Source organism: Hetaerina americana, unplaced genomic scaffold (assembly GCF_022747635.1).
Source record: "Hetaerina americana unplaced genomic scaffold, ioHetAmer1.1.p SCAF_10, whole genome shotgun sequence".
Classification (NCBI taxonomy): Eukaryota; Metazoa; Arthropoda; class Insecta; order Odonata; family Calopterygidae; genus Hetaerina; species Hetaerina americana.
In genome coordinates, this window is record NW_027286070.1 from 46,835,511 (window position 1) to 46,859,319 (window position 23,809).

Consider the following 23,809-nt stretch of genomic DNA (forward strand, 5'->3'; position numbering starts at 1 on the left):
ATGCAAATTTTGAAAATTACGCATTTTATCTATTGCCTCTATCACTATAGAGTGACAGCCTAAAATCCAACATTTTTGGCAATGGATATTAAGAAATAAAATTAGAAAATCCGCATGAATACAGGTATTAAATAAATGTTAGAAGGATCAGAATGGAAGGATCAGAATGGAAGGTTCCGGGGCCCGGGTTTGAATCCTAGAGACGGCAGATATTTTTCACGGGTATCCCAATTCCTGCTTGAGGTGCTTTGTGGAGAGTATTTTGAGTGAGTACGACGTTCGTCGGATGGGACGTTAAACCGCGAACTCCTTGGCGCCTTTCGTTAAGAGTAGGCTAATGCCGATGCCCGGTTCCTCTCCACCCTTTCTTCTTTCCCATCCATCCCCAATCACGTAAATGCCCTAAGCTGTCGGTCGCCTCCCCTAATAACTACTACTAGATGTTTCAACAAAACACATGACTCATATTTGAAAGCTGTTTCCTCGGGAACTTGTGAACTGAACACAGTTTAATCCTCCATTAAAGAAATGGTATTAATTATGGAATGGTAGCAAATTTTAATTTCAGCGCGAGGTAATTGAATATTCATCACCTTGCCCCCGAGATTATGCGCTCTTGAGTTTGCGCTGCCCTTCTGTCGCCATCCCTAGGTTTCTCTCGAAATCAGATCAAGTGTTTAAGATCGTACGTGCATTACGTGACAACGACCGTGTTAGTCTGTTCTCATTTTGGCCTGCATTCAAAGAGCGTTGCACGCCGGGTCTCGAGAAAAAAAGAGAGGAAATGAATTGCTCATGGAGCGGGTGTATTGCAAAAGAAAAAGTTGACCTCACCCAGCTGCGAGGAAGAGCACAAAACTCCTTCCCACGTTTCTCTGTGAAGGAAATAAACGGGAGGAAAGGAGAAAATCCTTTTTGAGGCGAATGGGAAGGTGAAGGCCGCAGAGTTCTTAGGGGGATTACGTCTGACACGTGGCGATTAGCTTTGTCGCTCATCCTCTTTCCCTGATCACATGAAGTTGAAAGTAGACGAAGGCATCGAATAGGACAAGGATGGAAGAGTCTTGTGAGAAAATTTGGCTCTGAAAATGGAAAAAAAGTTTATTAGAAGATATTATTTTGACTAAGTGCATACACTAAAGGGCCTTTTGATAGTAGAACTTATGTACATTTTGATGCTTCTATCTCAGGGTTGAATTTCTCTTTTACTTTAAGTTCTGTAGAATTTAACTATGATGTCATTTGCATTATTGGATACAAGATATTGGAATTCGTTGTTTGATTGCTCTACAATTTTACTTATTTATTCGAATAAGGTCCACGTAAGAACTGAAATTTGATTTTTTCCCAAAGGTACTGTTTTTTTCTAGATAAACTCTACATATTCTGTATGAACATGAAGTAGTTTACTATAGAAAAATATTTCAATACATTTTAATAAATTTATGCAATAAAATTAAAGTCAATCTTTGTATTTAGAGCTCTTCTATGATTAATTATCATACTTTATCCACTTTATCCTATTGTTATTAACTCCCTCATGCATTGTTCAAACGATTTGCCACTCTCAATTTGCAAGCAAATCATCTGTTAATCATGAAATATAGCGCGAAGAATAGTCAATCTAAAGGATTGCTGAGTTTGCCGTTGGGAATTTTATCGTAGAGTAATTTTTATATCCGTAAAAATACCTAACTATTAGGTAGATACACCCTTGGCTAATGATCCAAGAGTGGTGATTATCATGTGATGGTATATGCTCTTCGAATATTGCTGCTGTCACCATTAATTACTATCTCTGTCTCTCTCTATCTCTATCTCTTTCTCCATCCCTCTCCCTATTTCTATCTCTATCTCTCTCTATCTCTCTCTCTCTCTATCCCTCTCTCTATCCCTCTCTCTATCTCTCTCTCTATCCCTCTCTCTATCCCTCTCTCTATCTCTCTCTCTATCTCACTCTCTCCGTCTCTCCTCTCTATTTCTCTCTCTCTATTTCTCTCTCTCTCTCTCTATCTCTCTCTCTGTCTCTCTCTATTCCTCTCTCTATCTATCTAATGTTAATCCGCGGTTCCGAAGAGTGGTGATTTGGTTTCAAAGAAGTAAATGAATCGTTAAAAATTTTCCGTTTGGGGGTATTTTTCCCGATTTTCGTTAACAGCTGTCAGGCGCAGGGAAGCAAAAATCCCGTGGGAACTTTCCAAATAAAAGAGCAAACTAAAAAAAAAGTAAAAAAGGAGACCTTTGATAACCTTCAATGGTGCGTCAAATGGCATGCTTTTATCGTAAAATGCACGACAGAGCCCAATTTTTCGCACTCAGTCAATGCACTGAATACGTACGGCATTCACTCGTAAACTGAGTCCGTCGAACTGCCACATCGCGCGCCTCCATGCCCCCCACTCCATCCCACTTCACTCCCACTGCCCCACCATTTTCCACCACACATCCTTCTACCCCCTCCGCGGAATCGTTCTCATTCATCCACCCCTCTCCCCCGCACTCCTCCCTCCCCTCCCTGTCCGAACCATCCAGAGCCGCACCCTCTTCCTCCACCATATATTTATTGAAAGGTGCTCCGAGCTACGAAGGCTAGCGGTGTGGTGGTGTTTCCCTAAAATGCGTTCCTTTGGCCACTTCCGATCTCTGAGAATCTCAAAATCAAATTCTACCTTCCATTTTCATAATGACTCTTGGGAGATTTCCCCCAGTTCGGTTCATAGCAAAGGGCACCTCCTCCTCCCCAGACATCTGCTCCCGCTAGCATTGCAGTCGGAGGTGGCAGAAAGCGGCGTCGCAGATCCGCCTGCCCTGTAACTTATGTCCAAGAGATTAAAACCACATTTTTCTTAAGCTTCGTTTGCCGGGAATATGGAGATATCGGCCCAAAGCCACACTGGAGCGTCGAATTACAAAATGCTTCGACGCATGAACATTCTGAAAGGAAAAACGAAAAGATTGAAACCCTCACGTGTGTGTACCTGAGGGATTTATGATAGTATTCCCTATATTGCATCCATTTTTTAAATTTTATTCGTGCATTTTTAAGCGTGAAACAGTAACAAATGATGCAGTAAAATATATATTTAGCAAAATATTCGGTGAAGTCTAAAATAAGGGCCAGACATTTTGAATCGTCTATTTTAACAAATGTAATACAATCAATTGCGAATTAAAGCTTTAACTTAGGTGAAAGATCTTGCATTTTGTCTTTACCAGTATTTGTCAATTTGAGAATGATTTAGTGCACTCCTCACGTTACTATTATGTTCCCGGCTACCTTCTACACATGCTTTTTTTAGGTCCTCACGTTTACTCTCATCATTTAGGTATCACGTTTGGTCTTTCTCTCTTTCAATTTAAGCTCTTATTTAAATTTTGCTTCACCTGCTATGAGATTGCTTCTTCTCTTTAAATTTTTCAAAGGAATTATATTTTTTGGGATGAACTAAAATCCATATGATATATGATTACCTTGAAAATTATATTCCATTGTCATTATATTTCTGTAAAATTAATACTTAAATATTTAATGCTTCATCAAGTGGTTTAGGATTCACCTTCATCCTAAGAAAGTAAAATAAGCTGTTTTATGAATCTAAGACACAAGAAAGGTTACAAGAAAATTATATTTAAAAAGACATTTATTGTTTATACTACTATCAGAGGATTAATAAACTGTCACGAGTATTGTTTCAAACTTTTTTCGTGGCAGAAATTGTCACTCATTGTTCAAACTCTTCATAAATTAGTACCAGTTTTTAAGTAGGAAGTTCGTTTTCTTGTCAGAGAAATGTGTATCGTTTCTGTAAGACTATCAAAAAAAATAATTATTACTATCGACAATCCGTGCGTAGGCCATGAGATACATAGATTACAAATACTGTAAAAAAGAATCATGAAGATCACAGGATGATGTAGGTAAGCTCTTGTTTGATTTTTTAATTTAAGTAGGATGATTTTAGGTCTAAATATATGTTAGGAGAGCACTCAAAATACTAGGATTTTGACTGGCATGGAAGTTACATTAAAGCATTAAAAAGGTCAATACCGCGTAGTCTTATCTTTCAATGAATATCGAGCGTGACTTAAATCCGACTTGATGTTAAATTTTCCTCTTTTTAGCATTTCTCTCTTTATACCAGTGCAAACCTCTATATTCTCTCTGTATAAATTGAAACTTATACCTGCGCACTTGTCACCAATTTTTCTAAATTTTGCCACCAAGTGAACGGCTTCACTGTTGCCAATTTACAGGCACAGATAGGCAACACGCGGCGTGAAGTCTTGCCTCGGCAAGCATTCGTTTGCGAGTGAACACGATAGCATGAAAACTCCTATAAAGACCGCATTAAGGCACAGTCGCCTCCATTATTTCGGCGCGGATCTGCGCGGACGCCGCACCCCTTATACTCCCCATAATTACAGCAGCTAGACTCGATGCAGCCCGGCTGTTCTCATTATCACCACGACCGTTCCCGGTCACCCTTCCTCCTCCGGCCCCCTCACCAGGCACCCGCTCCGTAGTTCTTCACGCCTCCCTTAATCACGACTCCCTTCCTCATCATCTCAATTACGACGGCTTCAATCATTCCACAGTGTCCTCTCGCATCCCCAGACCACTTCGCTCGGCATTGCGCTACGCACCCCCTCGTCTGCTGTGTACCAACCTCGTCCCCCTGAACTTCCCATTTCGGATCCCCCTCAACCACCGGCGGCCGACTTCCCTCACACCTACATTCCTCCCGTTACCTTCGGATTCCATATGTTGTTATATCCATCCCCTTTTGCTGCCAGGTCCAATACTACCTATTCTCCATCTCTCTCTCTATATATATCCCCGACCACTACGATCTCCATCCACCTTTCCACCCGAAAATGGCCCTAACGTAACATTAGGGCCGCCCGGTGCTGCAATATGAACATCGCGTTGCCGTGTCAAACGGTTATCGGAAGAGCGTCGACGGATCGCCATCGGATTTCACGTCGAAACATCGCATTCCACGTTTACATCGGGGCCGTTCGATTTGAAGACATTAACACTGAATGTCGATTTCTATACCATCAAGCAGTTTAAGATTCAATACGTTAAGAATTCAAGTAATTAGTTCTCTCTTCTTCGGTTTCGTCCACGAAAATCAAAATTTACTTCTATAAGGTATCTTATATATATATATATATATATATATATATATATATATATATATATATATATATATATATATATATATATATACACATATATATACATATGCATATATATATATATATATGCATAAATATATACAAAATATTTATTTATTTGGGATACATTGCTGTTAGGCGATAAGCCGGGTGGCAATGACATGATATAACAAACAGTAGTCATTCTTAAAACATATCACAGTGTCATTAAATAGTCGCCATTAAATAGTGTCATTTAACAATCCCATCATGTATACCTTTTGCATTCACGCCTAAATGATTTAATGCTTTTGGGTAAGGGCTCAAAGAGTTCATCAGGCAGCTGGTTCCACTCTTTGATTCCCATATTTAGGAACGAAAACTTGGCGGTGTTTGTCCTTTGGGGCATGTATTTGATTTTAAGCGGGTGATCATTCCTGCCGAGATAACATGGCTTATTTACACTCTCGTTCAGTTCTTTCCAGCCTCCGTCAGCTTTCAATATTTTAAAAATGGCACACAGTCTATTCAGCTTCCGTCTGTTCTTTAGTGACCCCCATCCTAGTGAGCCTAGCATGTCACTTACACTGTCGGTCTGCCTATGTCGCCCTAAAACGTACCTGGCAGCCTTCCTTTGCACTGCTTCTAATTTTTTCACATGCCCCATTTCAAAGGGATCCCATACTGTGGTCGCATATTCGACAATAGGCCTTACAATTGTTTTGTAGGCCAATTCTTTAGTTGATTTAGTGCTTCCTTTGAGGCTCCGCATGACCCAGTGGAGCGATTTAAAGGCCTTGCCTACCACATAATCTGTGTGAAGTCCCCACCCTAAGTCTTTACTTAGGTGTACCCCTAGATATTTACAATTATCTTTTGTTACAATCGTTTCTCCCATTATTTTATATACCCTTCCCTCACCTGCCTTCCTTTTGGAGAATGAGATGTGGATAGTTTTTGCAATGTTTATCTCCATTTTGTTGATTTTGATCCAATTAGCCACGTTATCTATGTCACCCTGCAGAACGTCGCGATCACTGCTGCTGCTGATTTCCCTATAGAGTATACAGTCATCAGCGAACAATCGTATTTTGGAATTGACACATTCCGCAAGGTCATTCACGTAACAAAGAAACAGAGGAGGACCAAGCACGCTACCCTGAGGTACTCCGGATGTGACGCGGGTTTCTTCTGAGATTTTGTGCCCAACACGAACTTGCTGGGTTCTATCTTGTAGGAAGGCCTTCGTCCATAGTAGTACTCTTTTATCAATATTTAGTTTTCCAATTTTATCTAACAATCTGTCATGGGGAACCCTGTCGAAGGCTTTTGAGAAGTCGAGTATAACTGCATCTATTTCTTTGCCTTTGTCTAAGCAGTCTGATATTTCCTGGCAGAGTCCAAGTAGTTGGGTTTCGCATGAGTATCCTTTGCGAAAGCCATGTTGGTATTTAAATAGCCAGTCCTTATCCTCCCAGAAGTCACGTAGATATTTTGCGACCTTCTTCTCCATTAGTTTACAGGTTACAGACGTTAGGCTAATCGGGCGATAGTTCTCTACACTGCTATTGGTCCCACCCTTAAAAATTGGTATTACATAAGCCTTCCTCCAATCATCGGGGATTTGATGATTATTTAACGTAATGTTAAAAATGGTGCGCAGATATGGTATCATTGCCTCTGACCCTAATTTGAGTGCGTCTCCAGAGATGTTGTCAGGGCCAATCGATTTGTTGACTTTAAGCTTTTTTACTTTGTCCATAACTTCGCGGTCACAGATCTTCATATACTTAGGAATAACAATATTACTCTTTGAAGGTGTGATGACTAGTTCACCCGGACATAATACGTTCTCCCCTTCACAAACATGAAAAACACGTGGGGGGAGGTTTCCACTGAAATCCTTGCTAAACACACTTCCATACCACTTGTTGAGCTCATTTGCTTTCCCTTCATCATCTGTTATAATGTCCCCCCCTTGGGTTTGGATCACGCCTACCTTCACCTGGCTGTTTTTTCGTCTTCTTAAGTATTTGTAAAATTTATTTGTATCGTTTTTAGTGAGAATGTTCACTAAGTATTCTTCTTTTGCTACCCTCTTTTCCCTATTCAGTTCTTTTACTATCGATTTATATTTGCACAGATATGGGTTCCCATACTTGATCATAGAGTGACTCCTCCTAGCCTTTCTCTTTAGTTTTTTTATTGCGCAGTTATAGTACTCGGGGTCGGTGTTACTTTTGAGAGTCATTTTTGGAACGAATTTTTCCAGCCCTTCGTTGACAATGTCTTTGAAACTGTTCCAGATGTCGTTTACAGTTCCCCCTGTACAAGCCCAGTCCTGAAAACGTTCCTTCAACAAGGTACGAAACCCATTGCTATCTCCTTTGCTGTATCTCCACACCGAATTTCTTACTACCCTATTCTCGGGTACCCGGAATTCCCATTGAATATTGATACATACCGCTGAGTGGTCGCTTATACCAGGAATTACCTCTCCTTCCGAGAACATATTGTATGGTCTAGCTAGAAACACATCAAGGATGTTCCCCTCCCTTGTGGGCTTGTTTACAACTTGGGTAAAACCCTCTCTTTGAATGAGACGATTAGCGAGCTCTTGGGCTTTGCCACCTCTTGCCGTGGGGCCACTCCAATGAACGTTGGGGAGGTTAAGGTCCCCCGCTATTAGGGTTCGACTACCTGGGTTTTCCGCGCACGAGGCGGCAAGGGCCTCTATTACCTGGAGGCCATCGGTGGGTTTTCTATAAACGGCAATGATGTTTAAGAAGTTTTTGTTATTCTCGCTTAATAATTTTACGCAGATCATTTCATGGTCCTTATCGGACCATTCTAGTACATTACGAAGGCCTTCCTTAACGCAGATAAAAACACCCCCTCCTCTCGTATCTCGGTCTCGGCGGTATATTGTAAAGCCTTTCGGAAAGATTTCATTCGAGAAGACGTCACTACTCAACCAAGATTCCGTTCCTATTACAATGTCAGCCTCGCTGACCTCAACCAAGGTCTGAAAATCATCCCGCTTATTGATTATGCTGCGACAGTTGACCTGAAGAACTTTTAAGCCCTTACCTTGCATGAACCCATTACTGCCTGGTATGTCACTTCCTGGATCGGCATTTGGCTCAACTCCGCTCTCTTTGCAGGTCCGGTGAACATCTCTGGTTTCCTTTAGTAGTTTCCCCGTTTGGTGATCTTCTCTACAACTTCGTTTAACAATTCCGCGAATAAAAATGATCCTTTTCTATTCAACTGAATACCATCCCGTCCCAGGTGATAGTCACTTATTCGACAATTAGGATCAATGAAGGTAACCCCCATTTTGTCACACACCCATTCTATGCCTTCATTTACGTATCTGATTCTTTTGTAGTTCACGTCTCTTCTTTGAATAATACCTGTCACTACAATTTTTGCATTACTAAACTTTGATTTGGCAGCGGTACACAGGTCCCATATATAACCGGTTACGTGGTCATCAGATTTGGCACTTTTGATGTCTTTGGATCCAACATGTAAAATCACTACTTTTTCTTCTCCACGACTACTCATGTTATCGATTTGCCTCTCCAATTGTTCCGTTCCAATACCCGGAAAACACTGAACGGAGGCTCCCTTCCTTCTGCAATGGTCTCCGGCAAAACGTATAAGGGAATCCCCGATTATCATCGCCTGGGGTGCTCCCGAACGTCCGCCATTCGCCGGGCTGGCCGCCTCCGTCGCTCCGCCGTTGGCCCCTCCGCCGTCTCTCCTTTCTCGCTTGCTTCCACTCTTCGTACGCGGCGATCTCCACTCCGCCGCGGCGGCTCGCAACCTCTCATTTTCGGCAGTAAGAGATTTAATTCTCTTATTCGATTCCTCCAACTCGGCCCGCAGCTCAGCAATGGTGATTTCCCTCTCCTTCAAGAGTCTCCGGCCCCTCTGAATGTCGCAATCACAGCACTTCCATTCCTCTTTTACACAATCCTCCAGCTTGGATTTAGTACATTTAAAATGGTACCAGCAGCTGCATGCTTGGCACTGGACACCATTTTTCAGTTTTTTACTGCACACTATGCATTTAACTTCAACAGCGCTTCCCTTACCCATTGCACCTCGCTCTGGGTCCCACGCACGGATGCTTTCACTACGGGAGGAGCGGTGAACACGACCTTTCTCCTCGGCTGACCAAGGAGGAAAAAAAATATATACATATATATAAAATATATATATAATATTTTATAAGATACATAATATAAGATATAAGAATACTTAGAATAATAATAGAAGATATAAATATACATATATATAAAATATATATATAATATTTTATAAGATACATGCAGATGTAGTATTTTGTGAAACTTGGTTCACCACTGCTAATATAGCTAAAACATTTTGGGGAAAAAATAATATTAATTGCTTTTAAAATCGATAAATTACCAAATCATGTTTTATTAATACATGCCGGAAGTTACCTCTTTACGTAGCGCGCATATCATCATTAAACACTTAAAGTAAAGATTAGTAAAGAAATACAACAGATTTAGCGTTGCATGTATCAGAAAATTGGCATTTGAAGCAAGAGGACGATTGTATTTAAGTGATGCTTTTGAGATATCGATTTTTAGAAGAATGGAGAAGAGCAGCTGTACAGAAATAATCAGTACCAAAAAAGTTTTAATCACGCCGGAAGAAGAGTGAAATGTTCGAAGTGAAGTCCAAAGACGAACGAAAAAGTGAATGGCAGAGATATTTATAGGTGCCTGGATGTTGAATTCCTTGGAAGAAGGGAAAAATTAAGTGGTGTAAGGAAAGGAAGAGAATTGATCTTTTGGGCACAATGAAATAAGCTGGAAGTACGAACAGCCAAGGAAGGAAATAATATAAAGGAAACAAGAGGAAGTATACCATGAGTAGCTCATTATAATTGTCAAGAATCGTCAAAAACCTATGGACATGCACAGTCGGTGGGTTACATTTTGTGATGCCGGAAGCTGCTCCAAGAATATTTATTTTTTTTTGGTTCTTTAATATAAGAAATAAAAAGATAGATCGTTCTTGGCTGCTAATAATCAACATATTTCTTTATTCTTTAACCGATATGAAGATACGCATGTGTGTAAACCGAGTCACAGGAAGTATAATTTAGGCAAATGAGGTTAACCTTAGATTTCAATAGAAACTCTATTTTAGACTAAGCCATCAAATACATTGCTCATATATTTCCCGTAAAAAATCTTTAAACATTAGATTAGATATAGTTTTTTAATAGTTAAAATAGTTCCTTACTCGTGCGCCAGCATATACTTCAACTACCCCATCATTCGGTCCTAATTTTGCAATGGACATTTCAAAAGCCATTATAAAATAAAGTTTACATATCCTATCATAAACAATGAATTCACCACATGTGATTTTGAATTAAAGTAATGTAATTTTCTACCATTGACCCTGAGTATTTCACTCTAAGAAGAAAATAATCTCAAATCTCTCAGCAGCTCAAAAGGTTCATCAAATTTTCATTTGGAGCCTACCGTATGAAATTGAAACCAAATTGAAATACGATGGAAATTAAATGATAAAAAGGCCTTAAAAATTGATTGAATGAGTAGCTAATGAAGAAGTCCTCTCGGAAGTAACTGATTTTTTATGGAAAGAATTCCTGGTATTTTTATAAGAAATCAGTGAACAATAGAGGTACAGAGGATGACCAAGGATAAATGGTGAGAATTAAATAATCAAAGAGGATCATATTAATTTGATATAAGGAAAGCCATTGAATTAGACCAGGTTTGCTTTGGAGATTTTTTTAAAAAAACAACCTTCTTTTGGCTAACGGAAATCATAATCTCACTTATTTTGTGCATATGAAGTGAAGCGAAAGTCTACGCAGCAAAATGTCAAGAAATCGTCGCATCCGGTTTCGCGGAAAAGATTTTCTGAGAAACTCCAAATAGTACGCCAAAGTGAGGATAGTTGAAGGCGTCGCATTATATTTTCTCGCCCGCCCACCCCATCCATTAATGGAGATGGCCTCAATCAATCAAAAATCTCCCCTTAGAGGGTGAAATGTGAGGAGAGACCCCAAAAAAGTGTCAATTTCGGTCGAATAAAAACCGTTTGTCTCCCCATCGAAATCCTCCGCCTCCCTTTTCCAATCTAACTCCCTGCCACAGCACCACCCCAAAATCCTGCTTGCCACACCCCCTTGACCCAGAGTCTCCACCTCTCACCCCCGCCGCTCTCCGTTTCCCTCTCTATCTCACTCCTTTCCCCTCAGTCACATTCTTCTCTCTCTCGAGGCTCACTTCTTTATTGAGCTCTCTGCCTCAAACCTCTCTCTCTCTCTCTCTGCCCATCACCCTTCTTCCACACCCAGTCTCCCTCTTCCTTCCTTCTCCCAATCCCTTTCCCAATCTCGCCTCGTTACCACCCAATTTCGTATTCTTCACGTGCCCTGTCGTTTTCCTCCTCATCTCTTTCCCGTCTTATAAATGGTGGTCATTTTTATCCAACCCCTTTTCTGTCTTTCTCACCCTCTCTCCATATCTCGCAAACCCTCCTCCACCCCCTCATCGCCTCTTCCCTTTCTCTTCTCTCACTCGCCACCAACCCTCCTCCCTGCATCGACACTCATCCGACGAACCGTCACGATATCTGTTCGAAATCCTCTAACCCGTCCGTTCTTCAAGAGGAGCTCATAGCTCATATCATCTTCGGGGACCAATCGGAAAGAGGCTAGCTTGGGTCTGTCTTGTGCAATTTACCCGCACCAATTATGCTCTCAATAATTTGGTAATGTTGAACGATATCATGGTAAAATAGGTGTGTGAAATTTCCCGATCATAAAACGGTTCGGTTCTCCTCAGCTCCAATAGTATGTAATGTGAGATCATTTTTGCGCACTGGTCCACAATATGCACAAAGATTGATTTGATGCGATAAAATGATAAATATTCAACCTGAGAGCTTCATCATCACTAATAATGTTTCAAATTAGCCTCATACCTTCCACCGAGATCAGAAAAATATAAAATTTAAATTCCATTTCGGAGCATTTCTTCTTTTTTCAGCTCTTTTTTATAGATTAATAATTAATATTATACGCACTTCGAAAGTTATTCTTATCACTGTTTAAAAATTTATTGTAACCGACAAGGCGGTAATAATTGAATAAAATTGTAATTTTTCCGGTTTACTCCTATATTACTGTTGCCATGATTTTTTTTTTTGGCTTCTTGCGATTTTAGCCTTGAAAACGGTTTATTTATGGATCCGGTCACGTTGAACTAAATGCGACGCATGTTATAGTACGAATATCTGACTTCGTTGGTGTAGATTTCTGTATAAATAATAAAGTTGCTGTAAAATTGAGTAAAGTTTTTCTGTTAAATTTTAGTAATTTTAAGTAAATTACAGAAATTGTGCATTAGAAAAAAAATTATTTTTGTTTTGTTATTCCAAGGTGTGCGGCCATCTTAAAATTTTAATTTATTATTTTAATTTTACACATTTTGGAATATTTGATGCTTCATCCCATTGGAAGAAGTAAGTTTTAAGAAGAAGGAAGATTTAAATCTTATTTATATTAATGGTCTCATTGCAACTTATGCTGTGTAAATTTCGCAGCTTCGTTATACAGTGACATGAACTGCATCAATGAAAATGACCTCCACAGAGTTCAGAGTGGCGGGATAAAGATGTAAAAATTGATTTTTGTTTTTCTTAATGTAGTGCCACTTCTCGAATAACTTTCAGGATAATCAAATTTTCCACCTGAAAATTTTGTTTTTAATGTTGCTGATATCACGCTGAGATGACCCATGGAAAACACTCGCGTTAAGAGATAAAAAAAAGGAAGAGAGAAAAATTTCAGCCAAGTGAAAATCTCTTGCGAATCAGAGAAAAACTGATTGCATACTTTACGTTCATCGCAATCTTCAATCCACAAGTTTCACTCGACCGACCTTTGAAAAATTATCATATTCATCTGAAAGCTCTTTCACAATGACTTTAGAGGGAGAAAACTTTTCCATGAGGAGGAAATTATGAACCGTCGTCGCAATTATCTAATCCGAAATGAGAGAGGAAGAGTAGATGAGAAAGAGAGAAGGGGTGTTAGCTAGTCATAATTTTTTTTTATTTTTTCCTCTCGCGAACGGCACTGCAATTAATTCAACTCGTCTCCCGGCGTATTTCAACCGATCACTCTCGAGAATCTATTACAATCGGAACTGGTGAGTAAGCAGATATACAATTTGCGAGCAAACCACGCGTCCCATCCGACTGCCTGCGGTACTTTTCAATTAAAATCTCAAAGCCCCCGACACCTTTCCGGCAGAACGATTCGCATCCCGTCATTCATTATAGAACTCAGTTGAGCGGCGTTTATTGTGTCTCGAGAGAGTCCCGACGCGGCGGTGAGGTTGGCGGGAGGGCTGAGGGGGGTAGGGGGTAGTTGGCGGGAAGGAAGGAAGGTTTTGGAGTGAGAGAGGGAGGAGAGGCGAGGGTTGAGGGAGGGATTGGGGGCGAAATAAGAGTCGGGGAGGGCGTGGAAGAGTGGGCGTATCTAAAGGAATAAGGTGAAAATTGCTAAAATTCCATTGTTTAGGGAGAAGGAAATAAATTAATAGCGAGTGAGAGAGAGAGATTTAGAGTGAGGAAAGTGAGATGAAAGGTGAAGACGGGGAAAGAAGACGTGGATGAAAGGGCAAGAGGAAAATAATCTCGCTTTTCCGATTACAAGCATCCTTAAACACCCTCCAAATTTCGGCTGGTATTGTTCCAACAAATATTTTCTCGGTAAATTGAACGGAGCGGAGCAAATAGAATGAATCTGCCGACTGTTTTGAGATAGGAATGGTCGCTCCTTAAAGTTATTCTGTACATTGATAACATTACTTAGCAGTACTCAACGTACCCTAAAAAAGGGTACGTAATTTAACGTACCCTAATTTAATGGTGTAAGAGAGCCCTTACTTATAATCTCTGGGCATGAAATCAGCAATCATAATAAATACTTCCACTGAACATTGTTTACTTACCACTTTTGAATGTAAAACTTATCATTATCAGTTTCTATCCGAGGCTCGGGGCAATAGAAACATAAGGATCTCTCCTCTCTTTGTTAATGTTTACAAGAATTCATTCCTACATCCCCAACTCGATACTTCAATATTAGCCATGCTCTCAATATTATTCTATTTGAAATTGTACTGTCACACCTCAAACAATAACTTTTTTCAAATGAGAATAATGACAATTATTCTGATAATATAGTTTAATAGTTAAGTTAGATTTTTAATAGGCATACCAAGTAACCACTGCTAAATTTCTAATCTTCACCAACCACGACCCATTGCAACACCTAGCATTGAAAAAAAGATCACAATTCCGCATATTTTCTCTCTACCTTTATTCCGTACGTTATGCCCATTTTTTTCTTCACGTTACCGTACCTGCCTATTATGCTTCAGTCTCTTGCCGTTTTCAGTATTGCATCACCAATTAAAATCATAGGCATCCAATTTTCCGTCTCATATATTCTACCATACCTACATCGTCTTTTGTTTTCCTTTCCATACGTTTTACATATTTCATTCAATGATAGACCATGAATAATCATTGAAACTACAAATTAGTGATTGATAAATGCGAGGATAAATCCAAAAAGAGAAAATCTGAGAATATTGCTGAAAATATTTGCTTTAAATAATAAACTTTACAATAATGCCCTTCTGCTAATCGTTCCATAAGTATACTCTGTTATTGTTCTTCACTAAATTATAAATCCTCCAAGCACATAATATGACATCAGTATTATTTGTCTCCTAAGTCAACCAGATACTCTAAATTCACTAAATCTGATTGATGCTTCCTAGATATTTGAAAGAGGATATCAGGTAATTCAAATCAGTATTTCAACCCCAAGACTGGTTTTCTGCAGCTTTACAATATTCTCTATTCAAATCAACCCCTCATCCTCTGACAGCTAATCTTTGTCTTGCTATTATAGTCCAGTTGGAAGTGGGTGGCCCCGATCTGCGCAGAGGAAGGCAAGAATTGGGGGAAATTTGGCTAGAGAGGGTTAGAGGAGGGGTAGGAGCCTCTGGCAGCCGCTTAGCAGTGCAGCCAACGGTAGCGGAGGGATTCGTGAATAGTTTTGAAGACATCGCCAAGTGAGTATTACTATCAGCCAGTAGATTTTTGCAATTGAAGAATTTACCACGCTACATTGACACTGTTCACTCAATATTTTTAAAATATGTAGGAAATAGTTGATTTGATATCGTGTTTAACATTTATTTATTTTTAAATATGTTTACGTTTATCAATTAACAAATTTTCCTAGTCGCTGTCACTTTCATCGGTTCCTTCATTAATTATAATATTGTGATGGAAACATTCCATAGCAACTTCATTTTCCATAAATGTTCTTTCCACTTCTTTCGCCCTCGCGCGTACATTTTTCCACTCCTATGAACATACAGGCTCGTGTACACTTCTAAGGGGAACGGCGATTCCCTCGACTGCTTCCTTCTTCATAAAAGCTAAAACTTTATAAATAATCTCCCACGCCTGAATATGCAACAACTTCCCATTACCTACTTCTGAATCTGTTTTCCATGGCAAACTACCCTAAACTACAAATAAAATCAATAAGTAAACTAAATCTGCTATTTAAATGTAGTTAAATAATCTGAAGCTGAATACTAATAGCTTAAATAAATGAATCTACATGATATTTTTGCCTAACTAACAAATATACCCTAAAAATTGAAATAATCTTATAAAATAAACTAATGATTAAAGCTAAAGGATATTAAATGTTGCTAACTAACAAACATAAATAACCTGCCATTATTATGCTAAGAATACACTTTAAGATAAACTATCTAAAAATCTAAATAAACCTTAAGGAGAAAAATCTTAAAACCAAACTAGCTGATTAAAACGTAAAACTAAAGACGAAGGTTGAAAAAATAGCGAGGTTTGCACGAGCGCACGTGGTCACAGTGAGGGATCGAGAGAGAATGAAACTGTGTACCCATCTTGGAAGTGGTGAGCTCCAGGCCAAAAGTTGTCTCTGCGCCTGGGCCACCAGCTTTCACTCCAGCTTTACCTGTCTTCTTCGTGGGATATTCTGTTAAATGTTTCCTGCTATTATATGTCTAACTAATCCATTGTGACTCGAGGTGTGATCAATCCGTCAAGTTCTTTGTCGTCGAGATACGACCCTGTTCTCTTCAGCTCTTCTACATACTTCCTCGTTCCTAAACTTTCTTGTCCATTTAATCTTCACTATTTTCCTCCATCACCATGTTTTAAAGAGTTCTTTCCTCGCTACCCATTTTTCCAATGCTCCATGTCTGTAACCTGTAGAGCGCCATACCCCATACGAACGTTTTCACGGATCTTTTCCTTGTTTGCAAACTCCGATAGTTTGAACAGAATTGTTATCTCTTTTTCATGAGGGCTCCTTAGCTTGAGCTATTATTCGCTTCATGTCGTTCGAATTTATTTAAATCCAAATTATAACACTGCCAAAATGACCCTTCCATATCAATGTTCAAAAAATACTTTTATTGCCTTTTAAACTCAGGTTCACCAAGTAACATTTTGAGTTAGTTAACTATACATTTCTGTGTTTTTTGTCAAACGAATTCGAATCTCTCCTACCGTACCACGATGAGGGTAAAAATACATTTTCAACATTTAGTACACTTTAGCAGTGATGTTGAAAATGTATTATTACCCTCATCGTGGTACGGTAGGAGAGATTATGTCAATAAAATTAGATAGATTAAGTGCAGAACAGACAGATTTCAGTTTTCATTTTTCCGCGAAAGATAAGTGATAACGTTGTCTGCCTGCGGTAGGCTGATATTCGGGTCAAAATTAGTCTAGGGTGCATTCACCCCCTGCCACACACCCTAGCGGTAGCTTGCAGGGAACTAAAATAGCTATCTAAATATCTACAGAAGAGAAACCAATGAGTAAACGAAAATCTCAAAATCAAAATCCTGATATTTCTCAAAGGCTTCCTTGTTAGCACGTGGTATCTCCTTGAAGTTCCCTTACCACTTGATGGGGGAAACAGTTGATCCAAAAACAAATTATCTACTTGGTAGTAAATAAAATCTTTTGCCATATTTATAAAAGTAGTGCAAATATTTTCCACTTTAATCAAGCAATTACTAGATTAAACGTCTCTCTTAGCTGCTCTCTTTGTCACAGCTGACCAAAATTACTCAGATACCTTCAAGGAGGCGGAGATGGAGTAGCATTGAAGTATTTATAGCACCGCCATACCTAATAATGGCATTCACACGACTGCTCCTTACACAGTCGTTCTCGGCTACACAATCTTATAACACTATTAATACCCTTCAAGTAGAGAAAGGGATGATTACTTTCGAGAACTAATACCTAGACAATGTATCATGCCATTGATGATATCGTCTAAGTTTCTTAAAGGAACCAAATGGAATACTACACCTCGATCACATTTGAGAGCTATTTTCACTCTGAGTATGCTATACATTCATTGCATGGCTTCATAAAAGACTTAAACGCGCGAATGAATAGAAAAAGATTTCCGTTCAACCCCCATCCATATGACGCCTGGGTGAAGCAGGCTCCCGCTGCCGACAACTTTTATGACACCGGCGTGAGAAAGAACGCGGTTCGCCTAAAGACACCACCAGCTGTGTTTGCCCGCCGGACGATAAGTTAAGCAAGAGAGGGAGAGATAAAAGATCTTCATTCGCCCGGGGAATGACGGGGAGGAAGAGTGCGAGAACTTTCCCCTCCAAACCCTCTTCCGTCGAATCCGCTCACTTCCTCCGACACATTTCCTCTTTTTTCCTCTCGCGTTCCGAGGATGGAGTGGTGGGAGAGGGTGGGGCGGGGGCGGAACGAGGGGCGTAGCGCGATATCACCCACCCTTTGCCTCCTTCGCGGCTCGCAGTTAGTTCCCCCGTGCGCGCTTCGAGACGACTCTTCGTGGACGAGCTTCCCATGCAAATTCATTTCCGATTAATTTGAAAACCTCAAGAGAGAGGGGAAGGGAAGGAGAGAGCTTGGCCTTTGGGACCTCCCCAGATGGAATTGTAAAGCAGCGATTTCGACCGGGTTCTTCAAGGTGGTTGGAGCGGAGAGGGGAATCAGTCGAGGGAGGAAAGGTTGTAGTAGTGGGATACCTCTGCTTCTCTCACCTCCCCCCTTAAGGTGGCCTCGGGATCCGGGATGGAAAGAGAATTTTCAAAAGGAAAGGATTGAGGGGGAGGGCGAGGAACGATTTGCGAAGGGATACGGGGGAGGAGTGGGTGGGAAAAGGATCCCATCGAACGGAATAAAAGGTGAGAAATAAAAGGACTCGGATCGGTGGGGCTTAAATGAGGGGACCATCGCGGCAGCAAGGGCCTCTTCCTCCGTTGTCGAGGAGGAGCGGTAGTTTCAGGGAGTAGGATGAAGGAGCTACTACTCTTTACTCGAAGCTCTTTAAATCGGGACGGTGGATTTGCGGGGGCCTCGCTTTGCCTGAAGGGAATTGGAGGTCCATGCATGCCTCGCTTAATTCATATATTTTAAAAAAAGGAGATAACGAACGTGGAAAGCAATTAGGAGAGCGATAATCCACCTCGGCGAAATTAAAGGACGGCAAAATTTTAAGCAAAGCAATTAGTTTTGATACTAACTCTAGCTAAGCGGCTGGGTAGACGAATTAATTGAAAGGGGAATAATGAAGTTTGGTTTACACTGCATCACCACTTTAGTAGACGATTCTAATATGTCTTCTTAATAATTTTAATATTTCCTTCCCCAAAAGCAAGGTAATTCTAAGAGTTCAGTGTTTTTTTATATAATTAATTATGCTGCGATACCTATCAAGTTGGCGGAGGGAAATTTATTTTGCTCCATTCATGAAAAAACCTGAAATGACCCTCTACGGAAATAACTGCTACCATACAATTATCGGAATGTTTGTCGTCTTCAGTACTAAATGGGGAAATGTGCATTAACACGATACTTCGCAAACCATCGTGACTGCCACAGGGGGTGGCACAGGATTTTAGAACATGAATAAGCTTGAAAAAAGCGAGAGTCGTATCTGTAAGTACAAATTGGTGGGTAATTATTACGGAAGATTCCTATTCTTATTTTGTTTCAATCTTGATTACAGGGAGGAGAAAAAGAAATATTTGACTAGGCTACTAAACTATCTACCCCTCCAACACACTATTGCCTGCCACGCCAATTTTATGTGGGGCAAATAATATTTTTGAAAAATTGTGGTTAAGATTAAATAATTTATAATTTGTAAAAAGCTGAATTCAGTGTTAAACCTTTATCACTAAGGGCTTCCATTACAAGATGTAGGCGACATAAAGTTTCAAAATCACATCTTGCGAAGTACCTAATCATATTAGTTTAATTCTAAATATAAATTGTTTTATTGTCGGAATTTTCCGCGATTAAGTTTCAGAAAATCTTAATGAGTGTATTAATCCTTAACAATGGTTGGATATGCAATTCTCAACAAAAACTGAGATTTCTCTACATTCATAAAAATTACTTCTACCTTGCTGATTAGGGAAATGATAAAACTAAGATATTCCTCAGCTAACTATTTTTATGCATTAATATTATCATAATTAGTCGAACTCTGAAATTATCATGAGGGTGTTTTTACTTCCACGTGAAGCGTACAAAAAATAATTTTGCCAATGAGAATATAATCAAGACATTTTCAATGGCAAGGAATCAGGTTATTTTTGACGATGCTTCCTCATTGTCTTTTCCCTCATCTGAACATAAATAGCAGCAGTTGTCATAATTAATCCATTTTGTTTTTCCTCTTGTACCTCCCTCCTAGCATTTTATCAATTCCTAAATTAGCGTTAGAATATAAAAATCCTAAGGTTATTCATTTGATGTAAACAGATGCACATTTTCATAGAATCACAGAAATGTTGTCTCTTTTATTAGATAAAAAAGACAATAATAAAGTTAGATGATAGGAAAATAAAATAAGCCTTTTAAATTATGTTATACTTAATTTTAAGTAATTCATCAAGTTGAAGCTGGTATGACTGTGTAATGGGTATTTCTTTGAAAAATAACAACTTTATCCGAAAGAATTTACGACTGCTCCTTCACGACGTTTGAGTAGTTGTCAGCAAAATAAACATCTTGTCACCATTATCAATAAACTGAGTTGAATATCCTAAGATAGTAAACCTAATGTTAAATCACCAAGTCTTTTATGCAATACTATATATTATATATACATATATATATATATTTTTTTTTAAGGTAATCTACCGGTTAAGGTAGGTTTTTTTGATGGACACAACTACCAAACAAATATTTTGTGACTACTAACAAAACACAACCCTAAATTCTACTCTACACCAGGTCCCTCTTCATCTCTGAGTACTTTCTTCCTCCCTTCATCCCGTCCAACATCCCTATCCTGTTCCTTCCCTTTCCTCTTTTGCCCAACATTCTACCCTCTATCACAGTCTTCAACATCCCACTGCCGGTCAACACCCCCTTCATCCACTTTTCCTGCCTCCATAGGATTGCTCCCAACAAACCCCTCTCTTCGCCCACCATACCAAGTACTTCCTCATTTGTTTTCTTCTCTGTCCATTTCACCTTTTCCATTCTTCTCCACACCCACATTTCAAAAGCCTCCAGTCTACGTCTATCCTCCTGCTTCAATGACCACGTTTCCGCGCCGTACATAGCTACGCTCCATATCAAAGTTTTTACGAGTCTTTTCTTAACATCCTTACTCAAAGTCCCCGTCATCAACTCCCTCCTCCTCGTGAAAGCCTCTTTGCCTAGCGCAATTCTTCTCCTTACGTCCCTACTACTTTGACCGTGTTGGTCCAAAACACTACCGAGATACGTAAACTGTTCTACCTGCTCTAGTTTTTGCCCTCTTACTTTAATGTTAAGATTAGCCTTTTTCTTTCTAGAAAATCGCATAACCTTTGTTTTATTAATGTTGATTCTCATCCCATACCTGTCGCACTGAATTTCCAATTCACTAAGCAATGCTTGCAGCCCCTTGGCTGACTGACAAACTAAAGCTTGGTCATCAGCAAACCTAACTGATTTTACGAATCCCCCGCCCACTTTCATTCCTACCTCGAGTTCTTCCCATGCCTCTTTAATCATTTCCTCTGCATACAGGTTGAACAGCAACGGTGATAATGGGCAACCCTGCCTTACACCCCTTCCTAACACTGCCCATCCTGACTCCCCGTTTCCCACCCGCACCTGAGCAGTCTGAGACATGTACAGGTTGCGGATTAGCCTCCTTTCCCTCCAATCTATTCCTATTTTCTGCAATATACTCATTAGTTTTTCCCAATTCACTCTATCAAACGCTTTTTCGAAATCTACGAAACAGGCAAATACCTCCTGGTTGTGTTCTATATTCCTCTCGATTAATAATCTCATTACTGCAATGGCATCACGCGTACCTCTCCCCTTCCTAAACCCAAACTGATCATCCCCTAAGTAATCATTTGCCCTACTCTCTATCCGTTTGTTTATGATCCTGAGAACAACTTTAGCTGCGTGGGATATCAAACTAATTGTCCTATAGTCCTCACATGACGTGGCCTTTACCTTTTTCGGAATCGGAACTAAAACTGCTCTCACAAAGTCTTCCGGCCAGATTCCCTCCTCATAAATGCTACGGATCAGCCCATATAGCCTCTTCCTCCCACATTTTCCTAAGCATTTTAAAAGTTCCACGGGAATGTTATCTACCCCCACGGCCTTATTTAGTTTCATCTCCCTTAATGCCCTTTCTATCTCATTGTCTAGTATGCCTGGACCTAAGCTGTCTTCCTCTACGTCATTTTCTTTTTCAATGTCTAACTGTGTTGGTCTGAGTTCTTTACTATACAGTTCTTCTATATACTCCTTCCATCTCTCTTGGATCTTTCCTGCGTCAACTATTACCTTACCCGCTTTATCTCTAACTATTAGCATAGCTCTTCCTTTCTTACTTCCCGATAACGATTTAACTTTGCTGTACAGCGCACCGATTTCGCCCTTCCTCTGGAGACTTTCCATATCCTCGCACTGCGTCTTCCACCATGCGTCTTATATATATATATATATATATATATATATATATATATATATATATATATATATATATATATATATATATATAATATATATATATATAATATATATATATATCGTGTGTATATACACACACGGAAGATGTATTTGTTCAATATATACATGTGTATGTGTAATGTATGTGTATGTATGTATATGTGTACATATATATATATATATATATATATATATATATATATAATATATATATATATAATATATATATATATATCGTGTGTATATACACACACGGAAGATGTATTTGTTCAATATATACATGTGTATGTGTAATGTATGTGTATGTATGTATATGTGTACATATATATATATATATATATATATATATATATATATATATATATATATATATATCATAAACCATAAACACAGTAATCAACCCGAAGGTCGGTTTAGTAGGTGAAGGTAGAGATCACCCAGTACTAAGCCTTATGCGGCGTATGAAAATTCACACATCAGGGTAGGGGGGCCAGATCCTTTCCCTGTGCCGGTTATGGTTTCCCAGGAAGACCTGGTACCCGAAAAATTACTTTAGCTGGGGTGGAGCTGCAGGTGCCCAGAGTGCCTTGCCCGAGAACCGAACCCGGGACCCTCCGGCCAGCAGTCCAACGCTCTACCCCCTGGACTACCGCGATCCATATATATATATATATATATATATATATATATATATATATATATATATATATATATATATATATATAGATAGATAACTTCGTCGAAGTAACACGGAAGTGTTGCGTGTCCGTGGTAAGATATATGTATAAAACATGAGGAATCATATCAAAGTAGAAGATTAGAGATAAGCATTTTATTCATAGTATTGTCCATCTCATATAAAAACTCTCAGTATGTATATTAGTACATTTTCTAACGCCATTCACGAGGGCCCGTAGGTAAAACTTCCATTAGAGAATCATTTGCGCGGAAAATGTTATGAAATATAACGAGGACCCGTGCAAGAAAGATGCTCAAACATATTATATTTCCATACGAGCCTCAAAGCACTACCGATCAGAAGCGAGCATTGCGTTATGGGGCTGAAAGGTTAGCCACATAAGAGCGCTGAAATGCTGTCCTGTAAAAAATACATAATAAGCAAAAATTGTTGCGGCAACTCCCTTTCCAGTTTCTTGGAAAAGGAAAAATTTTCCAAAAATATGGTTGGGCAATGGTTTAATTTTTCCTCGTTTTCTATTCCAATTATTCCATTGAAATTATTCACCCATAATACTGCATGTTTTCCACCCGAGGAACAGTTTTTTGTCCATAGCATTCTATCATGATTTGGTTGCCCTCCAAAAAATGAAAAAACGAAAATTACAAACCCAAAAACTTTTTGTGCTTATATTTTTCAAGGCATCAGCTGTAATTACTATATAACGCCCTGAATCATAAATACGAGTGAAAAGGTGTGCTACTGAGTGCAATGGCCTCTTATTTGCATGTTCTGAGGTTAGATTTCCGGCATGGTTGT